At 40.2% G+C, this 15,575-nt stretch overlaps 1 long non-coding RNA gene and 1 pseudogene across 1 annotated transcript; both read right to left on the bottom strand.

Moving 5' to 3' along the window:
- Positions 1-1,619: 1,619 nt before the first annotated feature.
- Positions 1,620-7,495, bottom strand: LOC102248679. Its single transcript, XR_314224.2, has 3 exons — positions 7,396-7,495; positions 6,705-6,809; positions 1,620-1,717 (listed from the first exon to the last, which is right to left on the bottom strand). It is a non-coding gene; the product is annotated as an uncharacterized LOC102248679 (long non-coding RNA).
- Positions 7,496-11,185: 3,690 nt separating this feature from the next.
- The window catches only part of LOC106728013, a 5,234-nt pseudogene continuing 844 nt past the window's right edge, over positions 11,186-15,575 (bottom strand).

Below are 15,575 nucleotides of genomic sequence, written 5' to 3'. Positions count from 1 at the left end.
CTATTCTCTTTCCCGACTTGCTCTCTGAATTATAATTAGGAACCTGGAGGAGAGATTTGACCTTCACTTGTGCTCATTTTTAGTAATACACAAAGTCTAACGAAGGACTGTTCTACTTCTTCACAAATGACTGATTCTGCTTGTTTGGTGTTCCCGGCACAAATCTGTGGGGTGTTGGCAATTGTCTCACCAACGGTAAACTCCAGGACTCCGTTCCAAGTAGTACAAAAGTTTGTGTTGTTAGTTACACGTCCTGCTTTGTCCATCACCTATTGTTGTCTAAAAATAACAAATGCTCATGACTCAGCTTTCTACTAAAACTTTCAGGATAAGTTGACCTTCCTTGGATTGGTTCTCTGGAAGAGACTGCATTTTGCTTCCAACCAGAACCCATGATAGACGAGGCACCTCCCATTTGTCTGGACTGAGGAGTGAGTGAGAGGCACAGTGTTTCCATGTTCCAACATGACCAGTTAGTTGGCTACAGTTCATAACAATGAAGATACATCCCCCTCTCTTCTGCCCAAAAGTCCGAGGAGAATGAGGAATAATTCATTACCAAAGAGAAACAGTTCTCCTAGTAACTAGTCCAGACCCACAAGGAATCCAGAGAATGTCCAGAAGTGAAATATTCATTTTCCAATGAGTTGGCAGGAATCCCTTTTCTCTGCAGGCTCCTTTCCCTCCTTCCTTCCCCAATGATACCTAATCCCCTTCTCGGGGTGCTGGCTCCATCTTGGATGTGCAGAAGGCAGTAAGATTCCTTGAACTCATGATGACCATTTCTCCTACACAACTCAAACTCGGTTATGCTTACATTCTCCCTCATAAGAGGCTTGGCGTTTCAGAGTCTTCTGATTGGAGCATTTAAAACAAAAACAAACCCTTTTCTTATTATATTGACTATTGCTCATAGCATCGTGTTCAATGTGCTTACAATTTCTTTCACTTAAGTCTATAATACAAAACCCCCTCCTCCATCAGAGGTAAAGAATGAAGAAAAGATTTAAAAATATATATATATCCACTCAAGAAGTTTAAGCATGAATTAATGCCTTCTTTGAACCAGGAATTGTAGTAGGGGCTGGAAGTACGGAATGAATAATTCATAGGCATAATCTCAGTATCCAGAAATTAACAGGGGGTGCGGTAGGAGTGGTAAACAGACATATAAAAAATTAATGGTGGTGCAGTCCTGTAACAACTTGCATCTAGATATGAACAAAGTGTTTGTTAGCTCGGAGGAAGATGCTGGTCTCTGGGAAAGCCTGCATGTGTGGGAGGCAGGCACAAGAACACAAAGGAAAGCACATACTTTGATTCATTTTCCTGGACTTAGCCTCCCCAGAGCCTTTTCCAAGGTGGACACATGTGGGTTCGCATTCCACAGTGCTGCTTAACTCCAGTGAAACAGCCACAGCCACAGAATGCCGAGTGGAGATGCCAGGAGGAAATGGTGACAGGGGTTTGAATAAACTTTTGATGCTCAGACCCCTGTAAGGTATATTTGTTTGCTAGAGCTGCCATAACAAAGTACCACTGACTAGAGGGCTTAAACAACAGGAATTTATTTCCTCACAGTTCTCAAGACCAGAAGTTTAAGATTGAGGTGTTGTCAGGGGTGGTGTCTTCTAAAGGCCTCTCTCCGTGGCTTGTAGATGGCTGTCTTCCTCTGATGTCTGCACACGGTCATCCCTCTGTGTCTTAACCTCCTTTCCTATAAGGAGGGACACAGTCATAATGAATTAGAACCCAACCATATGACCTCATTTTACCTTAACACCTCTTTAAGGCCCTATCTCCAATACAATCACATTTTTAGGCATTGGGAGGTTAGACTTGACAATGATTCTTTCCTTGACCAACCGTTGGTCCAGCTCTTCTGAGCTCTCTTTGGATTAGGCCTGACCTTGGGCTCACATGCTCTTCCCGGTAAAGGCCATTTCTAGCAAGAATCCTGTTAGGTCAGTTTAACCAGAATCACCGTCATCATTCGGGTGAAACGATCAACCTGGCCTGCCTTTAGCAAGAGTCCTGTTAGCTCCGTTTAGGCAGAATCCTCCCTTACCCATGATGTTTCCTCTTACTAATTTTCCATCCACTGACTCCCCGCTCCTACTTCTTGGCTACAAATTCCCATATTTCCTTGTATTTGGAGTTGAGGCAATCTCTCTCTCCCCTAATACAAAATCCCATCATAGTGGTCCTTATACCTATGGTGATAGTCCCCCTGAATAAAGTCTGCCTTACTATTGTTTAACAAGTGTCATGAATAATTTCTCTTTAATAGACTTTAACATAGGAATTTGGGGGAGGGGACAGAATTCAGACCATAAAGTAAGATCCTGAAACTTAAGGGAAGGTATGGTAAGGAAGCTCCAGCCATAAGCTTCTCCTTCAGGAAACAGGGAGAGATAGAGAGATAGAGAGATAGAGATAGAGATAGAGATAGAGAGAGAGAGAGAGAGAGAGAGATTCCTTTAGGAGAACATAGATTGATTGGACAACCTGGGTGGGGAGAAGGGAACAAAGTACTTGTTTGTCATCCTGTAGGATGACACTTCTGTTTGGATTAGGAATAATAAACCTAAAGTAAAAACAACATCAACAAATGTTATAGCATTATGCCATATGTATTTCATAGCAATTGAAACTCCTACTATCATTTCACCACCAAAGAATCATTTTTGTAATTACTATCAGTTATCGATTGCCTACTTGTTCAGTCCAGCAGAGAAGTTAAGGGCAAGGGCCCTAGAGTCAGAGATCACTTACCATGTAACCTTAAACAATTCAATTTCTCTGCACCTTAATTTCTCATCTGAAAAATTTGAATGACTATGTCTTCCTTAGAGGATTGTAGTGAGGAGGATATGAGATCATAAAGATTATTGTTATTAATATTTTTCAGGGACTACATATAGTAGGTGTTCTATATATTTTATCTGTTTTAAGAGATAGAGATAGAGTCCTATGAGCCCTAACCTGTTTGGCTCAGTGGATAGAGCGTTGGCCTGCGGACTGAAGGGTCCCAGGTTCGATTCTGGTCAAGGGCGTGTACCTTGGTTGCGGGCACATACCCAGTAGGGAGTGTGCAGGAGGCAGCTGATCGATGTTTCTCTCTCATCGATGTTTCTAACTCTCTATCCCTCTCCCTTCCTCTCTGTAAAAAAAATCAATAAAATATTTTTTTAAAGTCCTATGAGGAGACTATAGGACTATCGCCAGCCCCACAACCTCCCTGTATCCCACCTATTCCTACTATCAGTGATGACAATTTCCATGAGGAGATTCATGAGAGCGTTGCTCCCCCAAACTAATGAAAAGAGTAGCTTCAAGATGATTTCCTTCCTCAGTTCTTTGGATGGTGCATTCTATCCTGTGCGTAGCTGCTCTCCTGGCACAGTTTCTATGACAACCTGTCTCTGGGATATTTTTCTGCTCATCCATAGTACTCATGGCTCTTCTTGTTACAAAAATAAATAAATAAATCCATCAAATAAAGCCTTATATCAAGGTTTTGTTCATGGGGAATCTCAGAAAGGATCCATGATGCTACATCAACCAAGGAAGTAATTGCTTTCAATTGTTCTTGTGTAAATGTTATAAAGCCCCATATACTCTCACTCTCTCCAGACAATAACTAGAAACATACAATTAGATTTCATAGTTACTAGTACAACACAAAGCAGAGGTACAGTTTCATTCTGATGTTGGAGCTTTCTTAAAATCTTTTTCTGGATGTTTCTTTTGGTTTTATCGTTTGTCGTAATATATTTTACAATACCACAGTATGTAAACACTGGGAACTTTGTACCTACAATTTAACTCTAATCTACACCCTAGGAATCAATAAGCATTTGAAGTGGCTTAATAGAGTTAACACCCTAAGAATTGGCCAGGTGGCATTCAAAAGTCTTCTTGTCAAAATCAACACCAGAAATTCCTTATTTATCATGTTCCAGGCCAGTAATTCATACGATGGGGATAGCTCCTAAGACCCTGTACCTCTCCCCATCAGTGGACAATCCTGTCATCTGGTCTGACTAAAAGGCCTGATGCTCCTTCTGTCAGCACACGCCTGTCTTCATCTTGGAGAGAGCCTTTCATGAAGGGCTGGTCATTGTGTCAAGTTTTTTTTGTTTGTTTTTAATATATTTTATTGATTTTTTACAGAGAGGAAGGGAGAGAGATAGTTAGAAACATCGATGAGAGAGAAACATCGATCAGCTGCCTCCTGCACACTCCCTACTGGGCATGTGCCCGCAACCAAGGTACATGCCCTCGACCGGAATCGAACCTGGGACCTTTCAGTCCACAGGCCGACGCTCTATCCACTGAGCCAAATCGGTTTCAGTGTTTTGTGTCAAGTTTTGAGTCTGAAAATACTCCAAGTATACACAGGCAGGATGATTGTTTTGTGCCTGGTTGCTAACAAATATTTGTCTGCTTAGAACATTATGGTCTGAAATGTGCTTTTGCTACAACTGCCTGATAGAAAGATGGTAAGTTGGAAACACAGAGTTGTCATCCCCTCTAAGTGGTGGAGCGTTCTGATGAAGTCTCGAATGATCTGACATTCATGGAATGGCAAACTGGGTTAAGTTGGTTCAAATTCTCATCCTCTGTTCTTTGACATATACCTCATAATAATCCTGTGTACTTGAATTTCCTCCTGCCACGCTAGCATTTTCTTCATTAACAGGCTTATTGACCTTTATACAAGTGCAGTCTACTGGTTAGAATACCATGTTCAGGCAATGCGGAAATGCTCTGGTTTCCATAACCACCACTCAGGTACTGAGTCATAAATCGTCATGCTGGCTCCCAGATTCGTCCCCCCCCCTTTAAATAGACTTTATTTTTTAGAGCAGTTTTAGGTTCATAGCAAAATTGAGCGGAAGGTCCTAAGATTTCCCATTACCCTCTGTCCTCACATATACATGCAACCACCCCCACTATTAACATCCCCCACCAGAGTGGTACATTTGTTGCAGTTGGTAAACTTACATTGACACATCATTATCATCCAAAGTCCACAGTGACATTAGGGTTCAGCCTTGGGGTCATATAGTCTATGGGTTTTGATAAATGTATAATGACACATCCACCATTACAGTATCATACAGAATAGATTAGATTCAATGGCCAAAAATCTTCTGTGTTTCACCTATTTATCCTTCAACATATGAATTGGGACAGGGGATGACCTCCCCCGACCCCCCACCCTAGCAACCACTAATTTTGTTGTTTCTATAGTTTTCCCTTTTCCAGAATGTCATGTAGTTCGAATCACACAGTGTTTAGCCTTCTCAGATTGACTTTTTTTCCACTTAGTAATATGCATTTAAAGTCCCTCCGTGTCTTTTTATGGCTTGATAGCTCATTTTATTTTAGTGCTGAAAAATATTCCATTGTCTGGATGAACCATGGTTTGTTTTTCCATTCACCTACTGAAGGACATTTTGGTTGCTTCCAAGTTTTGACATTTTGACTAAAGCTGCTACAAACATTCATGTGCAGAATTTTGTGTGGACAGGGTTTTCAGCTCCTTCAGGTAAATAAATTCTAAGGAATTTGATTGCTGGATCATATAGTAAGATTATTATTCAGTTTTATAAGAGACTGCCAAACTGTCTTCCAAAGTGTCTGTACGCTTTTGCATTCTGACCAGTAATGAATGAGAGTTCTTGTTGCTCCACATCCTCGCCAGCATTTGGTGGTGTCAGTTTTATGGATTTTGGCCATTCTCATAGATATGAAGTGGTATGGTATTTCCTTGTTGTTTAAATTTACATTTTCCTAATAACATATAAAGTAGAGGATCTTTTGTTATGCCTATTTGCTATTTGTATATCTTCTTTGGTGAGGTGTCTACAAGGTCTTTTGCAATTTTTTTTCAGTCATGTTTATTTTCTTATTGTTCAGTTTTAAGAGTATATTTTGAATAACAATCTTTTATTAGATGTGTCTTTTGCAAAGATTTTTCTACCAGCCTGTGGCTTTTCTTGTCATTCTCATGACAAGACTAATTTTTAATGTAGTGAAAATGCATATATTTGCTTGTGTGTGGAACTTAAATACATTTACTCGCTCTTTTATTCATTCAGCATGTATTTATTAAGCACCTGCTAAGTATGAGCACTGTGCCTGGCATGAGGTAACCAACATGGATATGGGGTTGCATATGCCTCTAAGACATAATGGCTCATATTTAAATCTTCAAACTTGTATTCATATCCTTCATGATTTAGCCTCTGAAATATTATGGAGCCTGTCCTCTCCTCTTTATTCCCAAAGACTATCCCGATTACTCTCCTTATCATGGCAGATGATCACACCTAACTTGATTCTTTTTCAACTGGGTCTCCCCCTTCCAGTTCCTCCTCTACATAGTTGATAGTTAGCCTTCTAAAATTTAGATACAACCAGGTTATATTTCTGGTTAAAAATTGTATATGACCCACAGTTGTAGTGGGTATCAGTTTTGTTCTGCAACAACAGAGTGCAGGAGACATCACTTCTCTTAACTTCTCTAGTATAGTTAAATTATGCTGAGTCCTCTTCTATTTAGTCAGTGAAAAACCCAATTTCAGTCTTTTTATTGGGCTCCTTCCATCCACCAACGATCTTCTGAAATTTAGAAGAATCTTATAACAGAATATTCAAGAACGGGCTCTCTGGTCTTAGTTTACAATGCTTACCTCTCATCTTCACCTTGACTGTATCCAGGTGGTCCTATGAAAGTAGATAATGCCAAGCCTGCCTCTTTAGAAATATTTGGTTTCTGGCCAGCAAAGCAAAAGAAGCTGAGATAAGGAAAAGGAAAAGCTAGGCGCCTTCTATAGTGGTAGAAGTTTGAAAATATATATAAAACAAGAGACACAAAATCACTAGGTAATATTTCAAATTATCCTGCTTCATGGAGAGAGTCCAATTCCTTAGCATGGCTACAGGACATAGCTACACTTCGCAGTTTCACCTTCATCCCATGATGTGCTGCAGCCAGTGCACACCAGCTCATGAGAGCCAAGTGCTAGATTTTTAGGAATATTGTGAGCCAGTTGTTAAGCGTGGCTCTTATTAAAAATTAAATAATATAAATATCACTTCCCATCTCCCTGGAGAACCTCGCCATCCCCATTCAAGCTCCCAAAGCACTTTGTAAGTACTTGTATTACACCACATCTGACATTGTCCCGAATTCTTGTTTTTACTAAAATATCCCCAGACTCTGAGCTTGTCAGTAAGATATTTCATTAGGAATTCAATAATTGTTTGGTGAGTGAATGAGAGAATGACTCTTGGAGGTTAAAACCTAGTTCCTTCCTGATACCTTGGGATTACCCCTCTACCCAGCAGCACTCACAGTTTCCCAATTCAAGCTTTACATACCTAGGACTCGGAGTCCTTCCATTTTTTGATCACTCATCCCAGGAAAAGCTTGGTTTCCCTCCACAAGAGATCTGGCTTTCATTCTCCAAAGGCTTTTACTCTGGGGGAGGGTCAAAATGTGATAAAAAAAATATATAAGTAGTAAAGAAACAAAAAATGTTTAACAATTCACTAATGTACAGAAAGCAAATGACAAGTCTCCACATGCACATATTAATGCCCCGTGGTACATGAGCCTAAAATGAAATGTCCATGTGGCTGGTTGGTGAGCCAGCCCAGGGCTCTCTGCTGTCCAATTGGTATTTCGGAGGCACAGAGCGGATATGCTGAAAACTGTGGGACTGGCTGACAGGCAGGTGGATGGGCAGGGGTGCAGATGGACAAAATGGCCAGAAGGGCTGCTCGTCACATAGACATACCTGGGAAACATCCTTTAGAAGAGAATGTCATGAACATTCTGGAAGGTTCAGGTCAGAAATGTGTCAAAGACTGGACAAAACAAAGGTTGAGAACCATTGCTTTTGATTTTAGGTGACGCCACCTCGAGTACGGAACCGCTTAACCTAATTTCTGATTCCACCAACAGCTTTGGGGAAATCGTCGTTGCTTTGCCCTAGTCTTCCCAGAACAAGAACCAAACATCCCTGAGGACACCAAATGACACCGGCACCCCGCCGCCAAGCTGGCACCGGCAAAGATGTAGACTATTTGCAGAGAGCACACCGCCTCTGCTGTGAGTGGGCAATAAACTACCAGGGAGATGCGTGCTGCCTGCCTGGAGACAGGGTTGCTAGGTGCCTCAGAAGTAGTGAGACCGAGAGGTGTACATTATTTCCCCCACACTTCTTATTTTACACAGTGACAGTTGTAGCCTGGAAACAAAAGTGAGCAACAGCATCTGTGGTATTAGAAATAATGGCCAGCCAAGGGCCCTATGGGGCAGAAGGAGGAGGGTTGAGGCTTTTATCAAGAGCAGGAGAAAAAAAAGTAATGTGATTTGGTTTCACCATAATTGCTTAAGCAGCCTGGGTGAGAACTAATTATGAGTTCATCTGGCTCCGGAGAAACCCCCCTCTTCCCCTCTCCAGGATGATACTAAAATATCAGCATTGCGTCACCAGAAATCACTCCCATTGGTGGCCTTTCTTAAGGAGAGCGGCGGCTCTGTGTCTCTGAAAGTCACTGGAATCCGAGTAGACCTGGGAATTTATAGCTTCCCAAGGCAAAGAAAATAGTCCTGGCACTCACTTGTCACTTGGAAACTCTGAGTGCTTACCCATTATTATATCATAGAGGAAGTTTTGCTTTAAAAAATGTGGGAGTGATGAAATGCAGAGAAGAAAAGGAAGAGACAAATTCCAGGCCCTACGTCACTACAACAGCCCTGCCAGCATTAGACTAGGCGGAAGTACTGGGTTTCAGAACCAGGCTGTTCATTGATGATATCTTGACACTCCAGGGCTCTCGCCAGGCTCCAATGGCCCTAAAGAGACAAGTACGTCTGCTCAGAAAGTTGGTCGCCTAATTCTCAAAAGTGCAGAGCTAACATTGGAGGTCAGCAGGATAGAACTTGAATTCCGTCTAGGTTAGTAGTCCAATAACAAACCTAGATGAAAGCTAAGTAATGATGCTCTAATGTGTTTATTTGGACTCTATGTGAGTTCTGAGAACGAGGTGAGTTGAATTGGGGTAGCAGGAAGAGCATGGGTTTAAATCCGGGTTTAAGTTGGGTTCAGATGCTTAACAGCTATATGTAAGTTACTTGCCTTCTCTGAGTGTCAGATTCGACTGAGAAATGAGATAAAAATATCAGTACTTTTGCAGTATCTCTGTAAGGATGAGAAATATGTAAAGTGTCTACATGGCACTTGGGACAGAAGATGTACAAGATAAATGGTAGCATATGTCCCAAATCTCTCTCAATGAGAAAGCCTAACCTGAGTGCCTCTACAAGAGTGGCCCTGTGCAGTTTACAAAGACCAGCCCTGGTTGGTTTGCTCAGTGGTTAGAGCATCAGTCCCCCGTGGACCAAAGGATCTTGGGTTTGATTCCCCGTCAAGGGCACGTACCTCGGTTGCAGGCTCCATTCCGGCCCCTGGGTAGGAGTGCATGTGGAGGCAACCAATTGATGTGTCTTTCTCACATCAATGTTTCTCTTTCTCTCCCCCCACCGCTCCCCTCCACTCTCTCTAAAAAATCAATGGAAAAAAATATCCTCGGGTGAGGATTAAAAAAAGACATACCAAACATGACTTTTGTCTTCTGAACCATCACAATTTAGTTAGATGAGGAGGGCAGTGGAGGTGGAAGGGAATTAAAAACTGTCGGAAGCAGGCAGCAGCAAAACACTATGGAATTAGATTCTAAATCACGCAGTGCAAATTCCATGTGGGGTAGGAGTTCAGGGAAAAGGAAGAACAATGTGGGTGGAGCAATAACTTCAACCAGAACTTGAACAGAAAAATAGACACAAATGGGATTTCCCAGCCGCTAAGATTTACACACAAATCAAACTGTTGATTTAATAAAAACAGAAAACCAATCCACTGAGAAGAGACTCATTTTAGCATCCAAAAGACTGTCTAGGCTCACCTGAGGAGCCATCTTTATTTTGCAAGAAAAGTCAGCTACCTACTGTTAGGGAATGAGGAGCAGAAATAAACCATCCAACTCCATAAAAAGTCCAAACTGTAATACAAGTTTAAAATGTATGACTTTATAAATGAGTTAAATGGCTTACTCTACCCATGACTGTGTTGATCTCCCTTCTCATAGATTCCTTTAAATACATATTGGACTTATGCCCAATTCCATCTAAACATGGACGAACAATAAATAGCATCTCATTTTCTGTAATTAATAGTAATTTGAATTTGCACCCCCAGGAAAATCCAACCTTCATAGTTTGAGAAAAGGAGGGAAAACACAATAGCATTGATTATGTATTTAAGTTACACCCATGCTTTATATTTTGTACAGATTTGCCTAAATACCATCTGAACTTGAATATAAATGATATTTTCTCCAAAAGTTATGCCATAGAAATAAAAATAATTGCCCTATATTTGAGTCTTTATAAAGTCTCTCATATTATAGGAGGTCTATTCAATTATTTTGAAAAGCTAATTGCAGTGTGGGTAAGGGGGAGAGATCAACCAAAGGACTTGTATGCATGCATATAAACATAACCAATGGACGCAGACACTAGGAGGGAGAGGGCATGAATGGGTTTGGTGTGGGGGGGGGGCAATGGGGAGATAAGGACACATATGTAATACTTAATTAATAAAGAAAAAAAGAAAGAAAAGCTAATTGCATATATCTAAATAAAAGGTATAATTGTTCTCCAATTTTTTCTTAGAGCTAAAAAGGCTCACCTTATATTTGAACCTGTACTTCGTCTCTCCTGTTATGAAAGGCCTATTCAATTATCCAGATTCAGCCTCAATAAGTGCGAGTTCAAATGCTTGTAGAAATCAGCTAAAAAAACAGCCAAAAATATTTTATATAGATTTGAAATTATTGCTAGAGGTATGAATTCTAAATTATAACAGTCGCTGTTAATAATTCTTTTAAAGATCAACTTAAAAAGTAGTATAGTAACCCTAACCAGTTTGGCTCAGTAGATAGAGCATCGGCCTGAGGACTGAAGGGTCCCGGGTTTGATTCTGGTCAAGGGTATATACCTTGGTTGTGGGCTGGATCCCCAGTAGGGGGCATGCAGAAGGCAGCTGATCGATATTTCTAACTCTCTATCCCTCTCCCTTCCTCTCTGTGAAATGAATAATAATTTTTTTTTAAAAAAAAGGCAGTGTAGTAAGTGATTAGATTGGAAAGATTATAAATGTAAACCCATGGTATGGACTGAATGTTTGTGTCTCCCCAAAATTCATATTTTAAAATCCTAAACCCAAACATGATGGTATTAGGAGGTACAGCCTTTGGAAGGTGATTAGATCACGAGCCCTCATGAACAGGATTAGTGTCTTCACCAAACACCAAATCTGCCAGCACCTTGTTATTGAATTTCCTGGCCTCCAGAACTGTGAGAAATAAATGTTGGCTGTTAAGCCATTCAGTCTATGATATTTTTGTTATAGCAGCCTGAGCAAACTGAAACAACACACATATGAAATAAACTAACTGTGGAGTAAAAGTGACTGAGTGACTGAAGAATACTCATTTGTTTTTATACTTTTCTGAAACCCCATGAAAACATGGTAAAGAATTTTTGCCCCCAGGACATCAAATAATAAGGACAAAGAATGAGGAAAGGCATGACAGCCTCAATATTTGAAAGTTGAGAAGATTAATGAAGGTAACTGATGTGCCAGATCCCAGAGTGATGGGTCCCAAGATGGCAGAGAAGCTGAGAAGCATTTGATTACACACAAGTCTTGAGAGCTGGACGAACTAGGCAGCTCAGGAAGTGGAGTGAAGGTAGAACAGAAACCATGAAGCAATTAGAGCCTCAGATCTCCTCTCTACTCCCAGCAAAAGCCTAGAAGTTTATTTTTTGAAAAATCTAAAACAGAGGGCTCTAGGAGAGCTGAGGGGCGGCAATACAGGACAGAAAATTAAGATTAGTGAGTGTTGGCATATTGAAAACAAAACTTATCCCTGCCCCCTTCTCCTCTTCCTCTACCTGGATCTCAGAATGCTAGCAATTTGGCCAGAAAGCAGCTCAAAGTGATTTCTCTAATGAATTCAACCAAATTCACATACACACACACACACACACACACACACACACACACACACTTCAAAAAGAAAGCCTGGACTTGCCTTGTTCAGTATAGTAGTGAAAGGAATTTTAGAGATAGGACAGGCAGTATCAAGAGATAAGGAGGGTTCATGGGAGAGGAATGCATATGTGAAAGGCAAAAATAGCTCTAAGACGTCAGAATATTTTCACAGAGGATAAAGAAAAGTCACAGGATACCAGGAAGAGGGAAACATATTTTCACAGAGGATAGAGGAATGTTGCAAGATAAGGGGGAGAGAAAGAGGAGGGCACCACATGGGTTTTGAGCTTTGAAACTGATACTATGTAGCAGAGTGACCAATGAGGAAAGCATGGGGATCCTAAATTAAGGAAGGGTCCAAGTAGAAAGGGTCATGTTCAGACAAAGAGCTACAGCCTTCATAAACCTGGAGACAAAGAGACAAAGAAAACTTTTTGGACTTAGATTTTTTCCCATTAGACTCTAATGATTAGAGAGAGAGTAGGTTTTTCCCATTTGGGGACCCCTCCCCAGAGAGAGTTTGTATACGCTTACAATAAACTTCCACATTTTTATTAAAGAAGCCTTTAGTCCACGAATTTATTCAACTTTGTCGGACAAGGACCCACGAGAAGAATCTGCACCCCAAACCCTATGTTTCAGTAGCCACTAGCTACCTGTAGTGATTTACATTAAATTTTGAATTAATTAAATTAACTGAAATCGATGCATCAGTTCCTCAGTAGCACTAGCCACATTTCAAATTATCAACAGACACATGTGCTACTGGTTATGGTATTGGACAGTGTCAATATATAACATGCCCATCATTGCATACAGTTATATTAACACTGACCTAGATAGATCTCCCTACGTACAGCCAAGTCAACAATATCCACTCTCATACTCTAAGCATGCCACACTCTTAAATATGTGCAAACACAGAGGATCACCAGATATCTTAGATATCATTTAATACAAAAAATAAAGAACTGAGTTACAGTTTAAGCAAACTAGAAGAACCAGAGACAATACAGAGAGAAGAAAATATAATATCATTAGTATATTTATCGAGGTATGAGAAGACATTGTTTCTATGAAACAAGTATAGCCTGTTGTAAAAAAAAAATCAATCAATCAATAGAAATGTTAAAAATGCAATGGCATAGATGAAAATGTCAATTGAAGTGTTAGAAGATAAACCTGGAGAAATTTCTCAGAAAGCAGAGCAAGAAAAAAAAAAGGATTCAAAAAATGGAAAAGAGGAGAAAAAAGTCAGAAAATTAGAGGACAAGTTCAAAGTTCAACATTCAAATATAAGAACTCCCCAAGAAACACAACAGAGAAAATGAGAAAAACATTTAAAGTAATTTCCTGGAACAAAAATGACCTAATATCCAGTGTGAAATCGTGTCCAGAATTCCCAGGTAATGTTTGAGAATGCACAACACCAAAGTCACATCATTGTGAAATCTTAAAACACTGGGAGGAAGGCAAGCTTGAGGGTAAGGATGCAGGAGGGGCGTGGAGAGATGGTCACCTGAAAAGATAAAGAATCTGAATAGCTTTGGATTTTTCAACAGCACACTGGAAATAGAAAAGCAATACCTTAAAGATTATGAAGAAAGTATTTCTCAACATATATGTCTATATTCAGCCAACCTATCAAGTAAGTATGAGGGAAGAATAAGGGCATTTTCTCACTTTCAGGGTAGCAAAATTTTTACTTCACCTGCAGCCTCTCAGATAGCCACTTAGAGATTGTGCTTCACAGTGGTTAAACCAAGAAAGAGGAAGACAAGACCTTGGAGACAGGAACTCTACCAGGGAGACAAGGTGGAGAGAACCACAGAACTCTGGTCAAGAGCACGTCCATGGTCACAGCCGTGTGGGGACCCTGAGGATAGCCTTTCTGGAGTAGGGCAGTTTAGCGTGCTTCAGGAAACGACAGAATGCCTTATGTGTCTGAACACAGCAAGAAGATATTTATGCAAATGGCAGAAAGTTTCAATTAGAAATATGTAGAAAACTAATCAAAAAAAATTTTAGGACAATTATTTAATCCAAGAAAAACACAGTTGAAAATTAGAGGAATAATCTTATTTGTATAAACCACTGCATTCTATAAGCTATGAATAGCATATACCGTATTTTTCCATGTATAAGATGCCCCCATGTATAAGACACCCCCCACTTTTCCAATCCAAAATTAAGAAATCAATATTTTAAACATTTTGCTGGTTTTCCTCTTAAGGCCTTCTTCTTTTTTGGCATCTTAAGGAGTTGTTCTTCCTGTTTTCTCCACTGTCTGATCACACACTCAGTGGGAGGAGGTCCAAATTGTCTCTCTGCAGCTCTATATCCATGCTCTTTTGCATAGCTGATTATATTCAGTTTGGATTTTGCAGAGTAAGACAATTGCTTACCGGTATTTATCTTTTTATTTTTTGACATCTTTATGGGCTCCGAACACTCTGGTCTCTGTTGTATCTGCACACTCTCCACCTCCACTTCCAATTATGGCATCAGCTGATATCAGTAACAATAAGGCTCGTGATTGGAGGAAGCCTGTTTGACAAGGTATGGGCAGCTACACACCTGCAAGGCTCCCTCCTCGGCTGACTTCTGACTTCCATGTATAAGATGCCCCTCGATTTTCAGTCTAATGATTTTAGAAAAAATAGTGTCTTATACATGGAAAAATACAGTACATTATCATAGTAACACAACAATTGTTCTCTAACCTAAATTATAAAATAACTATACTAGAAAGATGGGGAGCAAAAAAGGATGCATGTGATGGGGTGTGGTGTAAGTATGAGGACTAAAGAAAAATCATCTTCCAAATGGGATATGAATAGGTAATGACTGAAACCAAAAAATCAAGAATGAAAATTTCACCATAACTCTGGGTATAAGAAATATCACATTTCTTTATTTTGTTTAAATCAAATTGAGCTCTTAGAGCAGAAATTGCCTGGCAGGAAATTCCATTTCTGTCATTTCTGGACTGCCCTCCTCCAGTCTCATTTCTAGGTGATACAAAGGTTGGGGATGGGGATGTCTTCTGCATTCTAAAATATTGAATGGAAGGCTTGTGGTCTCCACCATGCCTACTGCCTTGTTCATTGTCCAGGCCACATGATCTGGTCCCTGAGGGAAACTGTACTCACAGCTAAACTTGAACAAGGGTCTCTGTCATCTCAATTCCTGAGACCACGGCTCCTCAATGTCCTGTAGGAATCTACTCAACTGAAAGGTAACAAGCACTTCCTTCTTTGGAAACCACCCAAACTCCCCACCTTTTGCTCTTCTAAAGGAATTGATTGCCAGTAGACAGTTTTATTTCCACCTCCACCCTCCAAAAGCCCTCATCTTTCTTTCTTTTCTTTCTTTCTTTCTTCCTCTTTCTTTCTTTCTTTCTTTCTTTCTTTCTTTCTTTCTTCCTTTCTTTCT

The sequence above is a fragment of the Myotis brandtii genome, unplaced genomic scaffold (assembly GCF_000412655.1).
Source record: "Myotis brandtii unplaced genomic scaffold, ASM41265v1 scaffold52, whole genome shotgun sequence".
Lineage (NCBI taxonomy): Eukaryota > Metazoa > Chordata > Mammalia > Chiroptera > Vespertilionidae > Myotis > Myotis brandtii.
This window is presented reverse-complemented; position numbering and strand designations above follow the sequence as displayed.